An 11,008-nucleotide genomic window follows, 5' to 3' on the forward strand; every position below is an offset into this window, starting at 1 on the left:
TATACAATGCATGACTGTTCTATTCTACAGTGTAGTTCCTGGTCTGATCCTCTTGGATCAAGCAATGAGCGACCGTTCTCCTGTTTGCTTGATTAGCATGACAGGGTTGCTTAGCCAGTGGCGGTGCCAGTCCCTGGGTCACTGCTGTCTTATCACATTGTTCCTTCCTGGTGGAGGGAGACTGAGGATGAAGCTGAGGCTGTTGACAACTAAACTGTTAAGATGGAAAGACTCAAAAACACCATAATTGTGTAGTAAAACCATGAAAAGTAATGCACCTAAGCTGATATCTAGTGTTTGGAGGGTGTTTGAGTGTAAACCCTATGTAAGTGTCATGATATACTAAATGTATTTCAAAGCAGAATGGAAGTATTCTAAAACACCCAAAGTGGCTCTTCAATCTGAATACGAGTGTTTTATGAGAGAGTGTTGTGAAACTTGTTGGTGTTTCAGTGCATGTCCAGTAAAGGTCTCATAGAATCAAATGTTTTTTTAACTACAAATGATTTATAGCATATATATTGATGGAGAAGGTGGATGTGAACCTGGATCTCCTGCTTATCAAAACACTACCATAGTCCATTCAACCAGTCTTCAGGACTAAACTGTTGAACCACCCTTGTTACACTCAGCACATGAGGCTCCATTCAGATTTGAGATAAGTAGACTTAACATGGACTATATAAAAACATTTACTATAGTAAAACAAATATATAAATGTCCATGTTAAATCAACTTATCTCATGTCTAAATAGGGCCTAGGGAGAATGTTATTTTGTGAAATTGAACCTTTATTTTTTTCATACCTTCATATCAGAAGACAAATGTTTAGATTAAAGGCAAAATGTGAACATCAAACATTGTACTGCTGTACTGTTCAGAATTCCCACAATCTGAGGCATGGAGGTGGAGAGAGGGCATTCGTGGCAGGTGTGCCCTCTAACAAACTCTATGGTCAAGTATAAAAACAGGCAAGTTTGCTGTCGCCTCCTTTATATTCGTGTCCTTCACGACAGGTGAAAGCACACCGAACGCTCAGATGAAACGCTCCAAAACAATCCAAGAAAGTACGTGTCAATGAAAATGTGAGTACAAAATGTTATCGCATTGAAAAAGGAAATAGAAAAGGAATTCACTCAATAAGAACAATTGTTTTGTGTAGCATTTTCGGCCGCTAATGCTAATATTCCATGTAAAACAGCCATTTTGGTTAATTGATCAGTTATCTTGATGCTATATTTGCATAGCTTAATCACATATATGCTTTCTGCATATTGGTATTGATTTGTATATTACTTGTATTCATATTGCAATTCATTAATATTATAGCATTTGATAATGTAGTTATACATTCATGTACTATCATTATTAGTTTATTATTTGCTATTTCTGTCTCCCTGCAGAAAAACATGCAGACACACTACGTTACTCACCGGCTGGCCAATCCCAACCAAAGCCAATCAAGACCAGGATCACTAGACTAATGTCAACTGAACTGTCAACTGTCAAGCATATCATCTACCTCAACTGTGCTGTGATTCAATTCATCTGAACAACCTTCCATGACATGTACCATCCCCATCTGATTATAAAGACTCAAGGTCGGGACATTAGCATAACGGATGATTGGTGGATCGCATTGAGCCACTGGGCTGTTTGGTATGCGTGCAAGCAGTCGTTTCCTTTTTTTTTCATGAACGGGAAATATGCCACATTTCTGTTGATTTTGAAGAATAACATGATAAATACCTTACAGATCTTTCAACGGTTTGTATCAATATAAAATGTTGAAAGACCTAATTTGCGAAGAAAAGATAAAGTATTTGAAGCTTCAATCATGTCTTGAAACATTTTTTTTTTTACCCATGAATTATTATCCTGGACAACCTTCCTCGTGTCCTATGTTTGAGCATAGTACCGTACAATCGGAATTACCACTGAGTTTATTAACACCATATAAGAGCAGGGGAATATACAATGAGAGCATATGGAAACTTGAGAAGAAGGGATCTAATTCTGCATTAGACAGGACTTGAAACACCCTAATAGTCTTTTCAGACTTCAATTACTGCTCCCAGTCTATGGCAAGGTGGTGCACAACTCTTGATTAAGTGGCGTTACAACTGTTGGAGGCTGCTGAGGGAGGACGGCTCAGAATAATGGATGGAATGGTATCAAACACATGAATGTGAAATATATTATCGATAACCAAAAATATTGTATTTTCACCGTTTCAAGCCAGTGTACGAAACTGAAAGTAAAAGAAAAATGAAACTAAAGAACATGAAGAATGTACATTTTGCACATAGAACAGATCTACCGCTTCTTAGACTTGCTTTCAATGAGTATGACAGATCTATAACTCCTATTTCTATATGAATTTGGTCGGGTCACCAAAAAAGTTACACATTGCAGCTTTAACTAAATGTAATCCTAACAATGGTCCTTTGGAGGAAGGATTGTTGAAATATTTGACATTTGTATATAAAAGTATAATTGAGAAATAATTATTCAAAGTCGGCATATTTTGAATTATTTTCACATTTTCTCTGATAATGCTTACAAATTGGATCATAAAATTAAAACTAGCAGAGATCCCACTCTGGAACTTCAATATGCCCATAGAGTATATTATGTTCAATATATAGAAAAATGTGCCAAATCAAACATTTTATATTTTCAATATTCATGTGTATTTATTTCAATATTCATAAATTAATGTCAATATTTTTGGGGGGATATCAAAATACTAATATTTCAGAGAAAGCGTACAGCTTCATATGAAAACATTTGTAGCAGATGAAACATGGACTCTTAAAGAAGGTCTGGGTAAAGTCAAAATGTCATAAAATATGCCAACTTTGATTAATTATTTCTCAATTCTGCTTTAAGAGACAAATGTCAAATATATAAAATGTAAAATGTAATTTTCCACACTGAGGTCGAAATAACACTGAAATTGTGAACATTTTGATAATGCCCTTTTAGTGTAAGAGCTTTTTGGGGGAAAAAAACAGATTTATTAAACATACAGCGATGATAAAATATAGATATACTGCATTGGGGCTTTAACAATCCTTCCTCCAAAGGACCATTCCATGGATAGTGAAAATCATGAAATTCTTTGGTCATGGTTTCGTATGGGAATCACATTTATAAGAAAGTGTCTGGTTTTGACCAATCTGGACACCCCTACCAGAAGTCTAATATGACTTTAGGCACGTTCCTCTACCCAGAAGTTGCTGACACATGCCAGATCTTACAACTCCTGGATAGATATTTTAAGTATCAGTTTAATCACATCATATGTTATAGCAATCTGTCAGGCGATGACGTGGCACGCAACCATTGGTTGATGCATGCAACGTCTGAGCAGTGGAACATTACCCTTATCTGGAAGGGAGGACTGCTCAAGGCTGACCTCTGACCTCTATTGCCTATGACACCAGCCAATAGAAGGCATCATACTTCTATCCCAGCATCATGCTCCCTCCAGGTCTTCAACACATGAATAACACCACAACCTTCTGGGACATTTTATGGCACACAGTAGATCATGTGTCATATCATGCCTGTTATCGGGATAATGGATAACAGAAACAGGGGAGTAACTTGAGTTTAAGTACTCCAGGGGTCTGCATGATTATTCAATAAGATATAGCTCGGTTTGTACAAATGTATGTCTCAAAAGTCTCCTACGTGCGTGTCAAAAGCGCATCTGCTGGGAAAGGATTTGACTGCAAAACTGAAGTGCATGTGCATAAATACATTTTTCTCTAACCTGCTGTACAACTGAAGGCTAACAACCTAGCTAGCCCATTGTAGCGGGCTAATGTGATGCTACATTAGCCATTACAGGTTAGCTTATACAAGACTCCGCCATAGATTTTTCAACTAACCTGCCCTTGGCAATACCGTGTCCAGTTGCAGGTGGTTCTACAAAAAACAGAGAAAACTAAGAAAGATATGAAATCCATGTTTAGTATCAAGTGACAAATGTCTCTTGCAGATCTTAGTTTTGGTCGCACTGTGTGACGCGCTGTCATCTACTTCTACACGTGGCCGCACATCGAAATTACTAGTTCCTGCAAAGATGCTGGGAAATTCTAGATGTGCGGCAGCTAAAGTGTCAAGGAACTTCCTCACATGGTAAAAAACATGTTTAATATCTTTTGCTTTTTTTCTGGTTTGTCTAGTACTGTACGTGCCAGTAATGCACCGTCCATAACATTGGATGCCAACCGCTGATAAACTTGACAGAAGAAGAAGAGGTGGGGGTGACAACAGTAGCTAACAAGCTAGGACACCGGTAGACAGTGTCCTTTGCCAGCATGCAGGAACCAATGAGATGCTCGAGGGGGAATGCCCACATGCAGGAACGTCACAAATTGCGAGCCGTAATCACATATTATTGAAATTTATCAGTAATGCAAAAAAATATGTTTCTAATGAAGCAAGATGTTTTACTCTGCCCAATATCTGTCCATAAAAATAAGCCCATGAAGTAAGGAATTTTTGTATGGAGGTCAATGAGAGTCTTGGTCAACAAAAAATTGTAATTGCTAATTTCTTACGTGAGGGTTATTTGATTGAATAGATATTTCGATTAGGTTGTTACGAAAGCACAGATATAAGTGGAGGCACGTGGCATTTTGGCAACTTAGAAAAAAACTACTTTATATCTGAGTTGTGTCTGTTGTCATAGAGATAGATAGAGGACTCATCATGGATATAACCTGTTTTAGCATGGACAATGCCACTGAGGGCTTCCACCATTTTAAAGTAGTCAACTGGGTGGGGATGTACTACTTTAAAATGGAGATAGCATGAGCAGTGTCATTGAGGCAATCACAGAGCTACAATGGCACAGATGAGTCCTCTATCTATCTTTACATTTACATTTAAGTCATTTAGCAGATGCTCTTATCCAGAGCGACTTACAAATTGGTGCATTCACCTTATAATATCCAGTGGAACAACCACTTTACAATAGTGCATCTAAATCTTTTAAGGGGGGGGGTTAGAAGGATTACTTTATCCTATCCCAGGTATTCCTTGAAGAGGTGGGGTTTCAGGTGTCTCCGGAAGGTGGTGATTGACTCCGCTGTCCTGGCGTCGTGAGGGAGCTTGTTCCACCATTGGGGTGCCAGAGCAGCGAACAGTTTTGACTGGGCTGAGCGGGAACTGTGCTTCCTCAGAGGTAGGGAGGCGAGCAGGCCAGAGGTGGATGAACGGAGTGCCCTTGTTTGGGTGTAGGGCCTGATCAGAGCCTGAAGGTACGGAGGTGCCGTTCCCCTCACAGCTCCGTAGGCAAGCACCATGGTCTTGTAGCGGATGCGAGCTTCGACTGGAAGCCAGTGGAGAGAGCGGAGGAGCGGGGTGACGTGAGAGAACTTGGGAAGGTTGAACACCAGACGGGCTGCGGCGTTCTGGATGAGTTGTAGGGGTCTAATGGCACAGGCAGGGAGCCCAGCCAACAGCGAGTTGCAGTAATCCAGACGGGAGATGACAAGTGCCTGGATTAGGACCTGCGCCGCTTCCTGTGTGAGGCAGGGTCGTACTCTGCGAATGTTGTAGAGCATGAACCTACAGGATCGGGTCACCGCCTTGATGTTGGTGGAGAACGACAGGGTGTTGTCCAGGGTCACGCCAAGGCTCTTAGCACTCTGGGAGGAGGACACAAGGGAGTTGTCAACCGTGATGGCGAGATCATGGAACGGGCAGTCCTTCCCCGGGAGGAAGAGCAGCTCCGTCTTGCCGAGGTTCAGCTTGAGGTGGTGATCCGTCATCCACACTGATATGTCTGCCAGACATGCAGAGATGCGATTCGCCACCTGGTTGTCAGAAGGGGGAAAGGAGAAGATTAATTGTGTGTCATCTGCATAGCAATGATATGAGAGACCATGTGAGGATATGACAGAGCCAAGTGTCTTGGTGTATAGCGAGAATAGGAGTGGGCCAAGAACAGAGCCCTGGGGGACACCAGTGGTGAGAGCACGTGGTGCGGAGACAGATTCTCGCCACGCCACCTGGTAGGAGCGACCTGTCAGGTAGGACGCAATCCAAGCGTGGGCGGCGCCGGAGATGCCCAGCTCGGAGAGGGTGGAGAGGAGGATCTGATGGTTCACGGTATCAAAGGCAGCAGATAGGTCTAGAAGGATGAGAGCAGAGGAGAGAGAGTTAGCTTTAGCAGTGCGGAGAGCCTCCGTGACACAGAGAAGAGCAGTCTCAGTTGAATGCCCAGTCTTGAAACCTGACTGATTAGGATCAGGAAGGTCATTCTGAGAGAGGTAGCAAGAGAGCTGGCCAAGGACGGCGCGTTCAAGAGTTTTGGAGAGAAAGGAAAGAAGGGATACTGGTCTGTAGTTGTTGACATCGGAGGGATCGAGTGTAGGTTTTTTCAGAAGGGGTGCAACTCTCGCTCTCTTGAAGACGGAAGGGACGTAGCCAGCGGTCAAGGATGAGTTGATGAGCGAGGTGAGGTAGGGGAGAAGGTCTCCGGAAATGGTCTGGAGAAGAGAGGAGGGGATAGGGTCAAGTGGGCAGGTTGTTGGGCGGCCGGCCGTCACAAGACGCGAGATTTCATCTGGAGAGAGAGGGGAGAAAGAGGTCAAAGCACAGGGTAGGGCAGTGTGAGCAGGACCAGCAGTGTCGTTTGACTTAGCAAACGAGGATCGGATGTCGTCAACCTTCTTTTCAAAATGGTTGACGAAGTCATCCGCAGAGAGGGAGGAAGGGGGGGGGAGGGGGAGGAGGATTCAGGAGGGAGGAGAAGGTAGCAAAGAGCTTCCTAGGGTTAGAGGCAGATGCTTGGAGTTTAGAGTGGTAGAAAGTGGCTTTAGCAGCAGAGACAGAAGAGGAGAATGTAGAGAGGAGGGAGTGAAAGGATGCCAGGTCCGCAGGGAGGCGAGTTTTCCTCCATTTCCGCTCGGCTGCCCGGTGCCCTGTTCTGTGAGCTCGCAGTGAGTCGTCGAGCCACGGAGCAGGAGGGGAGGACCGAGCCGGCCTGGAGGATAGGGGACAGAGGAAATCAAAGGATGCAGAGAGGGAGGAGAGGAGGGTTGAGGAGGCAGAATCAGGAGATAGGTTGGAGAAGGTATGAGCAGAGGGAAGAGATGATAGGATGGAAGAGGAGAGAGTAGCGGGAGAGAGAGAGCGAAGGTTGGGACGGCGCAATACCATCCGAGTAGGGGCAGAGTGAGAAGTGTTGGATGAGAGCGAGAGGGAAAAGGATACAAGGTAGTGGTCGGAGACTTGGAGGGGAGTTACAATGAGATTAGTGGAAGAACAGCATCTAGTAAAGATGAGGTCAAGCGTATTGCCTGCCTTGTGAGTAGGGGGGGAAGGTGAGAGGGTGAGGTCGAAAGAGGAGAGGAGTGGAAAGAAGGAGGCAGAGAGGAATGAGTTGAAGGTAGACGTGGGGAGGTTAAAGTCACCCAGAACTGTGAGAGGTGAGCCATCCTCAGGAAAGGAACTTATCAAGGCGTCAAGCTCATTGATGAACTCTCCAAGGGAACCTGGAGGGTGATAAATGATAAGGATGTTAAGCTTGAAAGGGCTGGTAACTGTGACAGCATGGAATTCAAATGAGGAGATAGACAGATGGGTCAGGGGAGAAAGAGAGAATGTCCACTTGGGAGAGATGAGGATTCCAGTGCCACCACCCCGCTGGCTCGATGCTCTAGGGGTATGCGAGAACACGTAGTCAGACGAGGAGAGAGCAGTAGGAGTAGCAGTGTTATCTGTGGTAATCCATGTTTCCGTCAGCGCCAGGAAGTCTAGGGACTGGAGGGTAGCATAGGCTGAGATGAACTCAGCCTTGTTGGCCGCAGACCGGCAGTTCCAGAGGCTGCCGGAGACCTGGAACTCCACGTGGGTCGTGCGCGCTGGGACCACCAGGTTAGAGTGGCAGCGGCCACGCGGTGTGGAGCGTTTGTATGGCCTGTGCAGAGGAGAGAGAACAGGGATAGACAGACACATAGTAGACAAGCTACAGAAGAGGCTACGCTAATGCAAAGGAGATTGGAATGACAAGTGGACTACACGTCTCGAATGTTCAGGAAGTTAAGCTTACGTTGCAAAAATCTTATTGACTAAAATGATACAGTACTGCTGGCTGGTGGAGTAGGCTAGCTAGCAGTGGCTGCGTTGTTGACTTTGAACGTGTAGCTGGCTAGGTAACCTCGGTAGTTTCAGTACTACACCTTGTCATGATACAAAGCAACTTTGTAGCTAGCTAGCTAACATAACACTAATCAAGACGTTCCTTGTAGTGTATTTAGTTTCAACAATGCTGCTCGTCGGTAATAGTTGGCTGGGTTAGGAAAAATGGCGTCGCGGGGGACGGAAATAGCTGGCTAGCTAACCTCGATGGCTGGCTAGCTAACAATTATCAAGCTATGACAAAGACAACTAAGTAGCTAGCTAGGTAACACTGCACTAGTCAAATCGTTCCGTTGTAAAGTATTAGTATCTACAGCGCTGCTTTATGACCTTTATGACCTGTTGTTCACGTATCTGCCCTCTCATTGACTAGAATGGTCTTACCTAATATTGCCTCCTCCCGCCTGCCTTCCATCTTTGAGGACATGTATTTTAATTGTTAGAGTAGTCACTCAAATATCTTGTCCATATAATAGACCATCTTCGATGAAAGTCAATCTACCTGCCATTGTGTTGAAAGGCAACTTCTGGATTTTCAATTGGTGGCCATGTTGGTTTTCGACAGTTAACGCTGGAGAAACCCATAAATTGCCTTTCAACACAATGACGTGTAGATTGGGGTAGAGAAAAAAACTGTCCAAAACATTGACTGTATGGTATGACTTCAATTGGACATTTTACACCATTACTTGATGCTGATCTACCAAGAATCATTGAAAGTGTGCCTAGTTAGCTTTTTTTGGAGTAGGCTAATACAACAATGCTCCAGCAGTTCAGATCACATAGTGAGATCACCACCACTACCTTTCCAGACACAGACTGACACAGAGCCAGTAATTGGACTGTTGCATTTGTTTCCCCATGAAGATTCAAGGTCTCGCCGCAAAACAAAAACACAACATAAAACACATTTAAGAGATTAAATTCCTGAGCATGTTTGTCAACACATTTTGAAGGCAAGGGGAGGGAGTTGGGATATTGTACAAAGTCACAGGCAGTACGATGGTCCCCTGGAGACACGCGCCTGAGAGGAATGCAGGCGGCGGACGGCCTCCATAATTCTGAAACTTTCAATTAAACCAGACAGAATCATTACATGAGAGCTGTCAGGAGGTGATACGCATTTGTCAAATGTCATTCTTGGGGGCTCAGAGGGCACACTGAGTGAATTAAAACGCTTGGCTTTTCAGAGCAGGGGAATAAAATATTACCCCCACAGTGAATTTCTAAGCTATATCATATGCATTCATTGTTGTCCATTTAGCCAGGCTTGCAGTAGATGGAATCATTCCCCAACAGTACAGATATTTCCTTTCCCCTCACAGAGACAGCATAAGGATTCTAATATGTGCATTCTTAAGGCCTATTTGTGCTCACAGTTAGGTTGTGAATAGGCCAATAAGACTACACATCACCATCCATCTGCATTTAAAAACCTCTTAAGTGTATTACATGTTCCATTGGCACTGACTAAACTAATAAACTATCTTGGGTCTGATTGATACTGTATGTTTACTCTGGTTTCAGGTGTTCTGGCGCCATCATGTGGATACACCCTACAGAGCACTTTCAAAATACAGAAATCCTCCCCACATGATGCATTATAAAATCAAGTCTAATCAAATTGTATTGGTCACATACACATATTTAGCAGATGTTATTGCGGGTGTAGCGAAATGCTTGTGTTGCTAGCTGCAACAGTGCAGTAGTATCTAACAATTCACAAGTCTGAAAGTAAAAGAATGGAATTAATATAATATATCAATATTAGGACGAGCAATGTCATATTGGCATTGACTAAAATACAGTAGAATACATTCGAAATTAGTAAAGCACTATGTTAACATTATCAAAGTGACTAATGTTCCATTATTAAAGTGGCCAGTGATTCCATGTCTATGTATATAGGGCAGCAGCCTCTAAGGTGCAGGGTTGAGTAACCGGATGGTAGCTGGCTAGTGATGGCTATTTAACAGTCTGATGGCCTTGAGATGGAAGCTGTTTTTCAGTCTCTCGGTCCCAGCTTTGATGAACCTGTACTGAACTCGCCTGCGGGATGATAGAGGGGTGAACAGGCCGTGGCTCGGGTGGTTGTTGTCCTTGATGATCTTTTTGGCCTTCCTGTGACATCAGCTGCTGTAGGTGTCCTGGAGGGCAGGCAGTGTGACCCCAGTGATGCATTGGGAAGACCGCACCACCCTCTGGAGAGCCCTGCGGTTTGGGCGGTGTAGTTGCCGTACCAGGCGGTGATACAGCCCACGGGATGCTCTCAATTGTGCATCTGTAAAAGTTTGAGGGTCTTAGTGGCCAAGCAAATCTCTTTGTCAGTGATGTGTAGGCCGAAGAACTTGAAGCTTTTCACCTTCTCCACTGCGGTCCCGTCGATGTGGATAGGGGAGTGCTCCCTCTGCTGTTTCCTGAAGTCCACGATCATCTCCTTTGTTTTGTTAACGTTGAGGGAGAGATTATTTTCTTGGCACCACTCCACCAGGGCCCTCACCTCCTCCTTGTAGGCTGTCTCGTTATTGTTGGTAATCAGGCCTACTACTGTTGTGTCGTCTGCAAACTTGATGATTGAGTTGGAGGCATGCGTGGCCACGCAGTCATGGGTGAACAGAGAGTACAGGAGGGGCTTAGCACACACTCTTGTGGGGCCCATGTGTTGAGGATCAGCGTAGTGGAGGTGTTGTTTCCTACCTTCACCACCTGGGGGCGGCCCGTCAGGAAGTCCAGGACCCAGGGGTTCAGAGACATGAATATTTGTGCAAAAATATAATTTCCAGACAGAATATTAAAGTTATGTCTGAATCCGGTGGACAGTTATCAGAACTGTTTTACAGGAGGA

This window comes from Salmo salar, chromosome 28 (assembly GCF_965601325.2).
Source record: "Salmo salar chromosome 28, fSalSal1, whole genome shotgun sequence".
NCBI classification, from domain to species: domain Eukaryota; kingdom Metazoa; phylum Chordata; class Actinopteri; order Salmoniformes; family Salmonidae; genus Salmo; species Salmo salar.